Genomic DNA, 12918 nt, shown 5'->3' with positions numbered 1-12918 from the left:
GCTGCTTGATGTCCTACAAAAACAAGAAAGCATTCAAATCGATTCCATTGTAGCAATTCTTTTCTGCCCTTTCAATGGCTATCCCTTGGCTTGAAAATCCACTCAAGCTTGAAAATCCCTACTAGCTATAATGAGATAGTTGAGAAAAGCATGTTAGTCCCCCTATAAATCATTGTCCCTATTGAAATTTCCTTCAGTAAAAATCTAGTTCCACCTTCGCTTAAACCACTTCAGAAGAAATCATACTCTCTTCTCTCTCTAGGTTGCAACTACACAACTCCGCAACTTTTATTATATTATTATTATTGTTACCATTACGAGGAGAAAGAGAAAGTGACTCCCGCAAAGGGGAGTTTCTTATGCACTTGCCTTATAGGCAGCGGCAATATATTCATCATGTCGATTTTTTTTTAATAAGCCATGATTTTATTAAAAAGAGAGGTTACCATCAAAGCGTAACTCTCACTATAAGAACAAGCAAATCCCTCATAGCCTTAGCGACATGTACAACATGCCTCAAAGGGTCCTGAAGCTAAGACAAAAATACTAGAAAACCTCGATGCCAATGACAGCAAGCTCCCTATGCATAGCACTCCTGCGAAACCTCCTTGCTAATAACAGCTAATACCCTGTGCACAACCCCCTACATAACAGCTAATACCTCATCATGGCACTCATTATATTTCTCTCGATTCTTCTACTCCGATATTTGGTTTCTGTATCTGGCAATGCGGATTCAGCTTACCACCATCACCGCCGCCATTCTTTGCTCGACGACAAGGCTGCACTTCTGGAATTCAAGAGGTCAATATATGATCCAAATTCCACACTTTCTAACTGGGAAAATGCTGTACCTGTTTGCAATTTCACTGGTGTCACATGTGACAATCGCTACCATCGTGTGTCACATATCCACCTGCACAGCTTTGGACTTGTGGGAAAGATTTCGCCCATCATTTCAAATCTCACTGGCCTTCGAGTCTTAAGCCTTCTTGAAAATCACTTCTTCGGCACCATTCCGCCTCAGCTTTCCTCCCTCCAATACCTCCATATTCTCATACTAGATAGCAATAACTTAAATGGTCCCGTACCAGACAGTTTCGCCCTCCTGACCAACCTCCGTTTATTTTCTGTTCAAAAGAACTATTTGACAGGTCCCCCGCCGCCCTCTTTTTTCTCCAACTGCACTCAGTTAAAAGTTATAGATCTCTCTGTCAACTTATTCACAGGTCAAATTCCCGCAGAAATCGGAAATTGTCCATATTTATGGACCCTCAATTTATACAACAACCAATTCACCGGACAACTTCCTGCCTCCTTAGCCAATACTTCACTGTATAATCTAGATGTGGAGTACAATCTTCTATCTGGGGAACTACCTTCGGAATTAGTACTGAACCTGCCTAAACTTCTCTTTCTTCATTTATCATATAACAAAATGATCAGTCATGATAACAACACCGACCTCTATCCGTTCTTCGCTACATTGACGAATTGCACTCATTTGAAGGAGCTTGAATTGGCTGGCATTGGCCTTGGAGGAAGATTGCCTAGCTCCATTGGCCATCCTACTCTACAACGTCTAGAATTGCAAGAAAATCGCATCTTCGGATCCATCCCTCCAGACATAGGAAATCTTTCGAGTCTTTCACTGCTGAATTTGGCATCCAATCTTCTGAACGGGACAATTTCAGAAGAGGTCAACTGATTGTCAGTGTTGGAACAGCTTGTTTTGTCCCACAACTTTTTCAACATCACAATTCCAGTAGAATTAGCGAAACTCCTTCATCTTGGTCAGCTCGATCTATCAAACAACAACTTTCATGGAGAAATTCCAGACAACCTTGGTGATTTGCCTCTACTTGAATCTTTGTTTCTCAATAACAACCTCCTTTCAGGACCAATACCACCAAAACTACTAAAATGCACAAACCTGTACAGGTTTGATCTGTCCTGCAATAAATTAACAGGGAGAATCCCTCGGGAAATATCAGAGCTACTTGAAATCGGAATATTTATAAATTTTTCACACAACCATCTTGAAGGGCCTTTACCAATCGAGATTAGCAAGCTGGACAAAGTTCAAGAAATGGATCTTTCATCGAACAACCTCAGTGGGAATATCTTCCCTCAGATATCAAGCTGTACATCAGTGCAGAGGATAAATTTCTCACACAATGCTCTTGAAGGGCAGCTTCCAGATTCTCTAGGTGATCTGAAGAACCTCGAGTCCTTTGATGTGTCAAGCAACAAAATATCTGGAATGATACCAAAGAGCCTGAGCAAAATTAATCTCACATTTCTGAATCTTTCTTTTAACAACTTTGAAGGAATGATTCCCTCTGGTGGCATCTTCAACTCAGCCACAAATATGTCATTTTTAGGCAATCCACGTCTATGTGGAGCAGCTTTTAGTACACCCATTTGCCCTCAGAATAAACGCTGGTTTCGATCATGTAAGTTCCTGATTATTGTCATCGTAGTCATAGTTGTGTCAGTGCTCTCATCAACGGTATGCTGTGTGATTGGAATCCGCCACGTGAAACTAATGGTTTCTTCGAGGAAAACTGAAAGATCAAGATAGTCAGCGTTGAATTGAGATTTGCATTGAATACCCTGCAAGCCTCGTCATTTGTCAAATGACCATGCCTTACTGTTTTCGTATTTTGACAGTTACTGTCTTGGTAAATGTCAGTTATGCACCTAATGCATGTTTTGAATTAATGTTTGGGCTCTGTTAAGGGATAGAGTATTGCAGTGTAGAAGCTATGTTTATAACATTGTTCTTTTAAACTTTCTATTGTACATATACTTTAGTTAATGCAAGAACAGGCGTGGTTACCTCTTTTTTTCCTGCTCTTTTTTCATCTTCTCTGTTCTGTTTCCTCTTCATGTATGGCTGCATGCCTACTAGTCATTAAGTTGCTTCAGTAATGCTTACTGATATTAAATGTTGTGCTTCACTTAAGCTATAAATCAACATAATATCATAGCTTTTTAAGGTCTTAGTGGCCTGTTACTGTGTCATCCAATCTTCTACCACCTCTACCTTCACTACATAACCCACCATCAACATGATAATGGCATCGAGTAGCGTCACAACCGCTTCGCCACCAGCCTTCAATGGTAGTAACTACCCTATCTGGTCTGGCAGAATGAAAGCTATCCCTCAGTGCCTTTGCTCTTTGAGAAGAAGTGGAGCAAGCAGGAGACCCTCCAGGGTTGAGAGCTAACCCTGAAAATATTGATAATAGCTTCAAGATTTTAGAGAGAAATATGAGAAAAGTCTGAATATCTTACAAAACAAAGGTTTGCAGAGGCACCGTTTGCATTCTTTTTCATATATATTCCTAAGGATGGCTTGACTTTAGTTGGTAGCCAATTACATAGTGTCCAAATGGACCAATAGCAACTAGAAAACAGTAAACCTTGTCGGCTACATAGATAAAAACAAAAGGACACTAACAATAAGGAAATATACCAGACTGTGAGATTCACGGCCAGCATACATGCCTTGCTCTCACTTGACTTAACCTTACAACATGAGAAATAAATTAAACGTAATCAAATAATACCAGTATAATTCTAACAAATTCTAGCACACTTCCTTCATATCAAATTTAGTGACTCTTATATTTGATCTCATCTTCTTGAATTTGTCATTAGTTAAGTTCTTGGTCATGATATCTGCAAGTTGGTCATTTGAGTTGCAGTAGCAGACTTGAATTTCATTGTTTTGCACCAACTTTCTAATAGAATGATACCTCACATGAATGTGTTTTGTGCGACCATGCTGGATTGGATTTTTAACCATCTAGATAGCTGACTGGTTGTCAATCCAAAGAACTATGGGAGTATCATCCATCTTCCCTAAGTCAAGCAACATTTTCCTCAACCAAATAGAGTGGTTAGCTACTGTTGAAGCTAAGACATACTCCTTAATGATTGTGCAACAATATCCTGCTCTTTTGAATTCCAAGAAAAAATTCTGCTTCTAAAGGAAAAAACATAACCTGTAGTGCTCTTGGAGTCATCAAGATTTCCCGCTCAATCACTATTTGAATATCCTTTTAGATTGAAGCTAAGGTATTGTTATACATAATACCAAAATCAACAGTTCCCTTCAAATATCTTAGCACTCTTTTCGTAGCACCTAAATGAGTCATGGTTGTAGCTAGCATAAATCTTGATAGTAGACTTGTACTAAACACCAAGTCTGGTCTACTTGCAGTTAAATAAAGAAAACTTCCTATAAGACTTCAATAGTAAGTTGAATAAGCTTCAGGTGCTTCATTTTGCTTGGATAATTTTAAATTTGCTGGAAGTGGAGTATTTGTGCCCTTACAGTTTTCCATCTTGAATTTTTTCAGCAAGCTTTTTGCATACTTCTTTTGACGTATGAACACTCCCTTAACAGATTGAACAGTCTCCAAACCAAGGAAATAGGATAGCAAGCCTAAGTCAGTCATCTCAAACTCCTTCACTATCTCAAGCTTGAACTTATTCATTAAAGAACCATTACGACCAGTAAGAAGTAAATCATCCACATAAATGGAGACGATTTGAGCTTCTGTCCTACATCTTTGATGTATAAGGTGGGTTTATTTTCACTTCTCATGAAACCATTCTTGTTTATATAGGCATGTATCCTTGCATACCAAGCACGTAGAGCTTGTTTAAGCCCATACAAGGCCTTCTTAAGTTTGCAAACTCTGTCTTCCATACCAAGCACATCAAATCCCTGGGGTTGCTCCACATACTTGTCTTTCTCCAAGAAACCATTAAGAAATGTTGACTTTACATCTAAATGTTAGAGTTGCCAACCTTCTTTAGCCGCAATGGAAGCCAATAATCTTGTTGTATCATGCCTTGCTACAGGTGTGAAGGTCTCGATATAGTTAATACCATAAACTTGAGTAAACCCTTTAATCACTAAATGAGCTTTCAACTAGCTTATGGAGCCATCTAGATCGAGTCTAGTTCTAAAGACCCATTTTCTTCCAATCACCTTTTGTTCAGTTGGTCTAGGGACTAATTCTCAAGTCTCATTTATATTTATCATGTCCATTTCATTCTGCATTGCTAATTTCCAACTTCCAGACCCCAATGCTTTTTCAAAGTTGGCTGGTTCCACTATATTCGAATTACACTTTTCACAGATATCACCCAAGTTTCTTGTTCCACGTACTAGAACATCATCCACATTGTCATCATCTTCAAATTCAGCTTCACTTGACTCTCGATCAAGACAAACTTGCTAATTTCCAAATTCTTCAACTTCGTGTTTGTCTTAATTCCATATTTTGTTTTCATCAAATCAACATCTTGGCTCATGAACACTTTGTTGTTGTTGAGATCAAATAGTCTGTAACTTTTGCTGGCATTACTTACACTGAAATAAATAGCGATTTGAGCCTTCTCATCCAACTTTGTTCTTCTGATCTCAAGTACTTGAGCATATGCAATAAAACCAAAGATCTTAAGCTAGCTAATAAATTGTTTGGTGTCAAACCATGCTTCATATGGCGTAGTGTCAACAAAAATTAGCAAACCATTTGCTGTATTAGTTGCCTTGGCCTAGAATTGTTTGGGCATTTTCTTCTCAAAGATCAAGCAACGAGCCATCTTGAATAGGGTCCGATTCTTCCTCTCATCTACACCATTTTGTTGAGGATTATATGGAGCCGTAAGTTGATGCCCTATCCCATGTTCAGCTAAGTATTTCATGACCTCAGTGCTTAAATATTCAAATCCATTGTATTTTTTGGCTTGCAATTGAGTTTCTAGCTTGTTTTTCAACAAGAGCCTTGAACTTAATGAAACATCCAAACAATTCAAATTTTTTCTTAAGAAAGTAAAGCCAGCAAAAATGTGTTTTATCATCTATAAATGAGAAATAGTACTTGCTACCATTTTGGGAAGGAACACTTACAAGTCCTCTAATGTCTGAATGCACCAACTTAAGCTTTTGTACTACTCTTTGTAGACTCTGTTTTGGAAATGGTTTCTTAGTTTGTTTTCCAAACTGACATGCTTCACACAATTCATCTGGTTTGGTTAAACTTGGAATACCATCAATAAGCTTGGAGGATGCCATGATATTCAAGGAATTATAATTCACATGGCCAAGATGCTTGCCATAGTTAAGAATGATTTGTTGTGCACTGATTAGCCTAGTGGTTCATGTTTTTCCAATTCAATAGAAAGCATTAGTTCTTCATGCTAATAGATAGTAATTTGTGGGTAGTAAAATCATACACAAAGCATTGCTTGTTTTAAATAGTAGAGAAAAATTGTCATCAATCAATTGACCGACAGATAACAAGTTATATTAATCTCTGGAGAGTAAAAAGCATTTGGTATTAGCTTTGTACTTGATGATGTTTCAACCTTGACAGTACCAGCTCCGTGAATCTTCAAACATTCACCATTACGCATCTTGACTGTAGACTTGAATGATTTATAGAATGAAGCAAAGACATCTTCATTTCTAGTGATATAGTTTGAGCAAGCATTATCAATAAACCACACATTCTTTTCTTGCAGATGCTAGGACTTCTAGCCATAAACAAGACTTCCTCAACAAAAGCCACCTTTTCATCTTGTCTATTCCCCTTGGCTTTGCAAACCTTTTCAACATGGCCAAGCAGGTTGCAAGTTCTACATATTACATTCGAATTGAACCAACAAAAATTTTGCGAATGATTTTTCTTTTTCAATACTGGCATGGTGGAAACTTGCAACTTTGCTTTTTGTTGTCAGTCGGCTTCCTGTCTTTTTCTCTTTTTTCCATTTTTTTTCTTTCTAAAACTAGTGCTAGCATCTTTTTTTTTTTTGTTTTACCATTAAGGCTGCCTCACTATTGGCATTCATCCTCTTAGCTTTTCTATGCTCTTGAGCTTTGTTAAACTTAACGTTTTATTCGAGTCTAAGTTTTGATTTGACAAATAAGTGATCAAAATTATTTTTCAGATATTTAAACAAGTCAAAACGGTCCTTTATAAAGGTTTAATAAAGGAGCTAAGCACTTTAAATAGGAAACAAGCAAAAAATCTCTTCAAATTTAAAAAATATTAACTTATCGATAGATAAGCTGACAAATGAAGAAAATTTATCGATAGTTGGTTATTTTAGCACTTGGACATAAAAAGCTATGACCATTGTTAGTTAAAATTTCTACCTATGCAAATCTACGTATCGAACATATAGTATATTAGCAACTAAAATGTTGATCCCTCAGAGAATTATCCTAAAAATTTACTGAATACTAAAATTAAAACAATTTAATTTTATTCAAACAATCAAAATTTTAGTAACTAATTAAACTAAAAAAAATCAACTATAGCTAAAACTATTTAACACTAATAATCAAAGCAAATATGTAATGGATTAAAAATCAAATTGAAAAAGCCTAGGATTACAATATCCCTCACACTTCTTTTAAATCTTACCTTTTTCCCTTAACTTAATCGAATGGGTTAAATTGCTAACTTAGAGTACTCAATTATTTATAATGCTCTCTCGAGTCTCTCATAAAAATATCTACTTTAATTAAAACACTATATTCCTATGTGAATTGAAATTAAAATAGACTTATTAAGTCTAGATTCTAATTCTGGCTAAATATGACATATAAGTATATTCCTATCCAATCAATTTATTCATTCAATCAAATAAATATGATCATATGCTATTCTAATTTTAGTCTACACTAAACTCCCTTTTCCAAATTTGTTTAGGTTCTTATATCAATTTAATTGGTGGCTAGTCAATTAAAAAGTATTAAGAGCAAATTGGAATAAACAACACAATACCATTAAAAATAGGCTAGAAAGAGATTAAAAATTTAAACTACATATGAGTTCAATTGCAATTCTAGAAAAAAAAAATCTAGCTAGACATAATGATGATAAAAACCAAAATTATATAAAGTTTAGCTATCAAAAGTGACAAGAAAAATAAAGGCTAAGGAAGAAAATAAATATTTTTTATAGCCTTGATCTTCAATCTTCAGCCTCAACTTCTAGCTTATTGAATCTCTCTCAAGATTTCACCTCAATTTGTGCATATGTGTGCATGCATGGCTAACTTCTCCTCAAGCTAACTATTTATAACCTAACTTAACTTAATTCTACCTAAACTAAACTACTTTAGCCTAAAAACTCTTAATTTGGGCTTAGAATAATTGAAGAGTCCAATAAGGACTTAGTTAGCCTGCAGCTTACTATTTTCTACCTTGTTACTTCAAGTTTTCCGGCTTGACGTCGCGGCACACCCATGCTTCATGTCTTCTACTTGTTGACTGCTGCGCTTTATCAACTTTGATTGATATTTTCTCTATCGTCAAAATAGAGCTAGGCAAAGTGATCTGCATAAAAGTTGTAGATCTATCTCTTTTGTTTCCAGTGGTCTAAGAATCGTATCATTTGGACATCTGGAGAGAGAGTTACGTTTCAAATACCATGACATATACGAACAAGGTCTAAACTCGTTAAACACCTTTTTTCACCCAATGAAGCCTTATTCTTCTAGAATCCTACAAAAATATAAAAATTAATAAATAATAACTACATTAAGATAGATAAACATTAAATTAACTTAACTTAATAAAAATAACTAAATAAAAAAATAACTAAAAATGACTAAATTCTAACTTAAACTCAAGAACTTAGCTAAATTTTAAGAACAATTTGAGATAAAAATAATTCTATTTCATAGAATTATCAAAACATCTATCGATAGATGCATGGCATCTAGCGATAGATAATCAACTGGGAACAATATAAAAGGACCTTGACTTAAATATATCGATAGATGTACGGTATTTATTGATAGATAGGCACCCAAGAATATTTCAAAAAAAGCTTGACTTGCACCTATCGATAGTTGACATCTATCAATAGATAGCCACCAAAGGATGCTTTAAAATGATTCTGAGTTGAATTTATGATAGATACTTACATCTATCGATAGATTGTAGTGAATTTAAAATTATTGAAGGCAATCTATCGATAGATTGAGAAATCTATCGATAAATGATGACCTTTGGAGCCTAGAACAGTGTATTGAAAGAATATTTTCTCAATTAATGCATCTTCAACAACCTCAAAAGCTTTAGCAACTATCAATTCAAGCTCCTATAACATTTATGAAGGTTGAAAAACTTTGAAATACAACTCTAAAGAAAAAAATTCAACAAAAATATTAAATACTCTTTGTACCCTTCTTCTAGCTTTTAACTCTTCTATTGTAGCATTTATTAAGCCGTCATTGCTTGTTCTTTTCATCACCGAACATTATACTTGTTATTTAGCCTTTAAGAGGCATTCCAACTATACTTACATTCCTTTCATTATATGTACTTAAGTGGCTATACCTTAACCATGATAAAAGGTAGCGTGGTTGTGCTTTAACCATAAAAGCATATTATATTGAAAGGTTATGCTTGATCCACAAAAGGCATTGTATTAAATTCTATTTGAATAGTAGATTTTAAACTCCTTAGTGAATCTAAGGGAGAGGACGTAGATAAGAAGGTCAAACCTTTCTTTAAATTAATGCACTGATTTTTCTTTCTTTTTACTCCTTTAATTTCACTTGTGTTTCCAACCTTTCTCACTTTACAAGATATCAATTATCTTGGTTATTTTCAAATTGGCAATTAGGTTAAGATAATTTTATGTTCTTAAAATTGAAAAGGAATCCTCAAAATTTCAAAAACATTCCAATTCAACCCGTCTTGGAATTGTTCACATTGATCTTATTGCATTAACAATTGGTATTAGAGTTAGCATTTAATTTTATAGGTCTAACAACCTTGAGTGATTCAAAAGCAAAGCTCAACACATCAAGATGGAATCCACCTCAGTTGTTCTTGGTGAAGGACATTCAACTCAAAGAATTTTATTATTCTTAAGTACAAACTACCCTTATTGGAAGAAAAGAATTGAGATGTTTATTTAGTTAATAGATCTTAATGTTTGGAATGTCATTTTAGATGTCCTTACTAAAGAAGTAGATGGCAAACAATAGTAAAAACTATAGACTTCAAATTTTTTTGATGATAACAAAACATTCCTTATTCATTAATATCTAATTTTACTATATAAGTGTACAAGATAAAGTTAATTCCCTTAATAAAATTATTGATTAAAGGTAAGTTCACTCAAAAGATGGGCTAATCAGTTAAAGTGAGAATGAAAAACATTAACTGATTAATGTGAACCCTTAATTAGTTAAGCCATAACTGTGTGCTGAGTAAAAGTAAGACAGAAAAGCTGTAATCGATTAGTGCTAGGATTAACTGATTAAAGAGGTGTTGGGGACTAAAAACAAAGTAATGCCAATTGGTTAAAGAGTTTAGTTAATTGGTTAGAGCACAAGGCCTTAGCACCTTTAAGCATTAAAATCAAATTTGAAAAAAAGTTGACTATTGAAAGGAGCTAAAATGGAAAAATTCAAAATTCAAAGATTTTCTAATTGATTAAAGCTGATTTTAATCTATTAAGATTAAAGGAAATATTGACGGAAGTGAAGCCTCTACTAGTTAAGGGAAATGCAAACCAATTAAAGAAAAATTCTTGTGTAGAGAAAAATAAAGATAGAAAGTTTCTAATTGGTTAAAGCTCCCTTTAACCAGTTAACATAGTAAGCAGAGTTGCCAAATAGTGCAAGACAGAGCAAGTGTAATCGATTAGATCCTACTTGTAACCAGTTAGGGGAACTCCGTCCACACATTTGAATTTAACTGCTAGAAGATAAAATAATGACTAGTAATGGCTAGAAACTATTTCTAATGGCCAAAATCAATCTCTCAAGTATTTAAAGCCTTTCCAACAGTCGAAAATCATAAAGAGAAGCTACCAAGAGTGATTTTGAGCTTAAAAGACTAAAAACCTTCTTTTTACACTTGTATTATACTCCTATCTTTATGAACGTGTCTGTGTTGCAGCTTTTGCAACTTAGATTAGTTAGGTGATCATTTGTACCTTTTTTTATCTTCTCTTTCTTTTTTACTTAGATTAAGCTTAAGACTTATTATAAACAGGTTGGAGTTTAGGTTAAAAGCTTACCTTGTAAAAACTTGTGGAAGTTGTTAATTTCAATAGTTTTAATGAAGTTGGGTTGAGAATCCTTGATTTGGAAGACCAAGATAGTAGATGTAGGTCAAGTGGACTAAACCATTATACATATTGTGTTTTGTCCACCTCTCTTAACCTTTCTTTACTTGATGTTCACTGACCTTCACAAGTTCTCAACCATCCATCTTAAATCTTTCAAATAGATTTTAAATTTCAAGAGCTGGCCTCAAAAATATTTTTAAATACTATTTATCCTTTCGTAACACTCTTTTGGGAACTATAAGTGGTATTAGAACCTATCATTTTGATTTAAAGCGTAACATCCTTAAGGGAGATCTAATGGCTACACAAAACACAAATGTGATAGAGGGATAATCCACAAATAGGTCTCCTCTATTTGATGGATCAAATTATCAATATTGGAGCACTAGAATATTAATTGACATTAAAGCTGTAGACTATGAGATGTAGGATGTTATCACAAATGGTCCTTACACTCCCTCTAGCATAAATCTGATCATGAGTGAGAAAATGTCTAAATCTAGGAAAGAATGTATTGAGGTTGAAATGAGAAAAGTCTAAATAAATTTCAAAGCCATCAACACTCTTCATTGTGCCTTAACCCTTGTTGAATTCAATAAAATTTCTTACTGTACCACAGCTAAGGAAATTTGAGAAAAGCTTAGGATCATCCATTAGGGAACTTTTTAAGTTAAGGAGTCAAAAATCACCCTTTTCACTTACAATTATGAAATGTTCAAAATGAAACTTTGTGAAGACATAACTTCATTGTATGATTAATTCACCAACATTGTCAATAAGCTTTATCAGCTAGGAAAGTCATACTTGAATATAAGCTAGTAAAAAGATTACTCAGAAGTCTACTAATGAGTTGGAAGCCAAAGGTCATAGCAATTCAAGAAGGCAAAGATCTTAATGTCATAATCCTAGATGAGATATATGGCTCTCTCCTCACATATGAGCAAGAGGTGAAGGAAAAAGATGAAGAGGAAAGGAAGGAAACTAAAGAAGATATAAAAATAAGAGCCAACCTTTGTTTATGGCCAAAGATAAAGAACCTGATGTAATTTCTGATATATCTCAAATTACATATGATGAATTTCAAGACAAGTATGATTATTATATGCTGAATTTGAGAAATTAAAGTATAAGGTTTTGAAAAAAAAGCTTTAGCTTTAGATAATGAATTAGAAAAGATTAAATATGATTGCAAATCTGTTATTGATCAAAGAAATATTTTTCAAATTGAGTTAAAGCATTCTAAAACAAATTTTAAATTTTTTATGTTGGAACTAGAGAGTAAAAATGAGGCCTTGCAGAAGGCATTGGATAAGAATGTTGCTTTCAAAGCTTCAATGAAAGAGAATTCAAAACTAAAATTGAAAAAAGAAGAGAAACTAAAGAGAAATGATGTTTTTAGAAAGAAAAATAATGCATCTTTATTCCATTGCTATGCTTTTAGCAAAAAAGGTCATCTTTCTTATGATTGTTATCATAAAGGTAATAACATCCCTAAAGCTAGATGGTTTGGGTGCCTAAAGGTTCTTATGTGCTTATTAACCCTAAAGGGCCCGTCAAAGTATGAGTGCCTTTAAAAAAGAAATAAAAACTTATTTTGTAGGTTGAGCAAAGTAAAAAGAACAATGTTTGAAAGCTCAACCAAAGGAAAAATAGCTTTAGCACTTGGATAGTGGTTGCTCAAGGAACATGACCAGAAATGAAATTTGTTTGTTAAGCCTGATAGAGAAAAAGACGATATTGTCTCTTTTGATTACAACTCCAAAGGTGTCAGCCAAGGAATTGGAACCATTGGTAA

General features: G+C 34.2%; 1 pseudogene; it reads left to right on the top strand.

Moving 5' to 3' along the window:
* Positions 1 to 429: 429 nt before the first annotated feature.
* LOC110427262 (uncharacterized) lies at positions 430 to 2724 on the top strand (annotated as a pseudogene).
* The last annotated feature ends 10194 nt before the right edge of the window (positions 2725 to 12918 follow it).

The sequence above is a fragment of the Theobroma umbraticum genome, unplaced genomic scaffold (assembly GCF_002168275.2).
Source record: "Theobroma umbraticum cultivar Fairchild unplaced genomic scaffold, ASM216827v3 scaffold_228.0, whole genome shotgun sequence".
In the NCBI taxonomy this organism is placed as follows: domain Eukaryota; kingdom Viridiplantae; phylum Streptophyta; class Magnoliopsida; order Malvales; family Malvaceae; genus Theobroma; species Theobroma umbraticum.
Note: the sequence above shows the minus strand (reverse complement) of the source record. Positions and strands in the feature narration are given on the sequence as shown.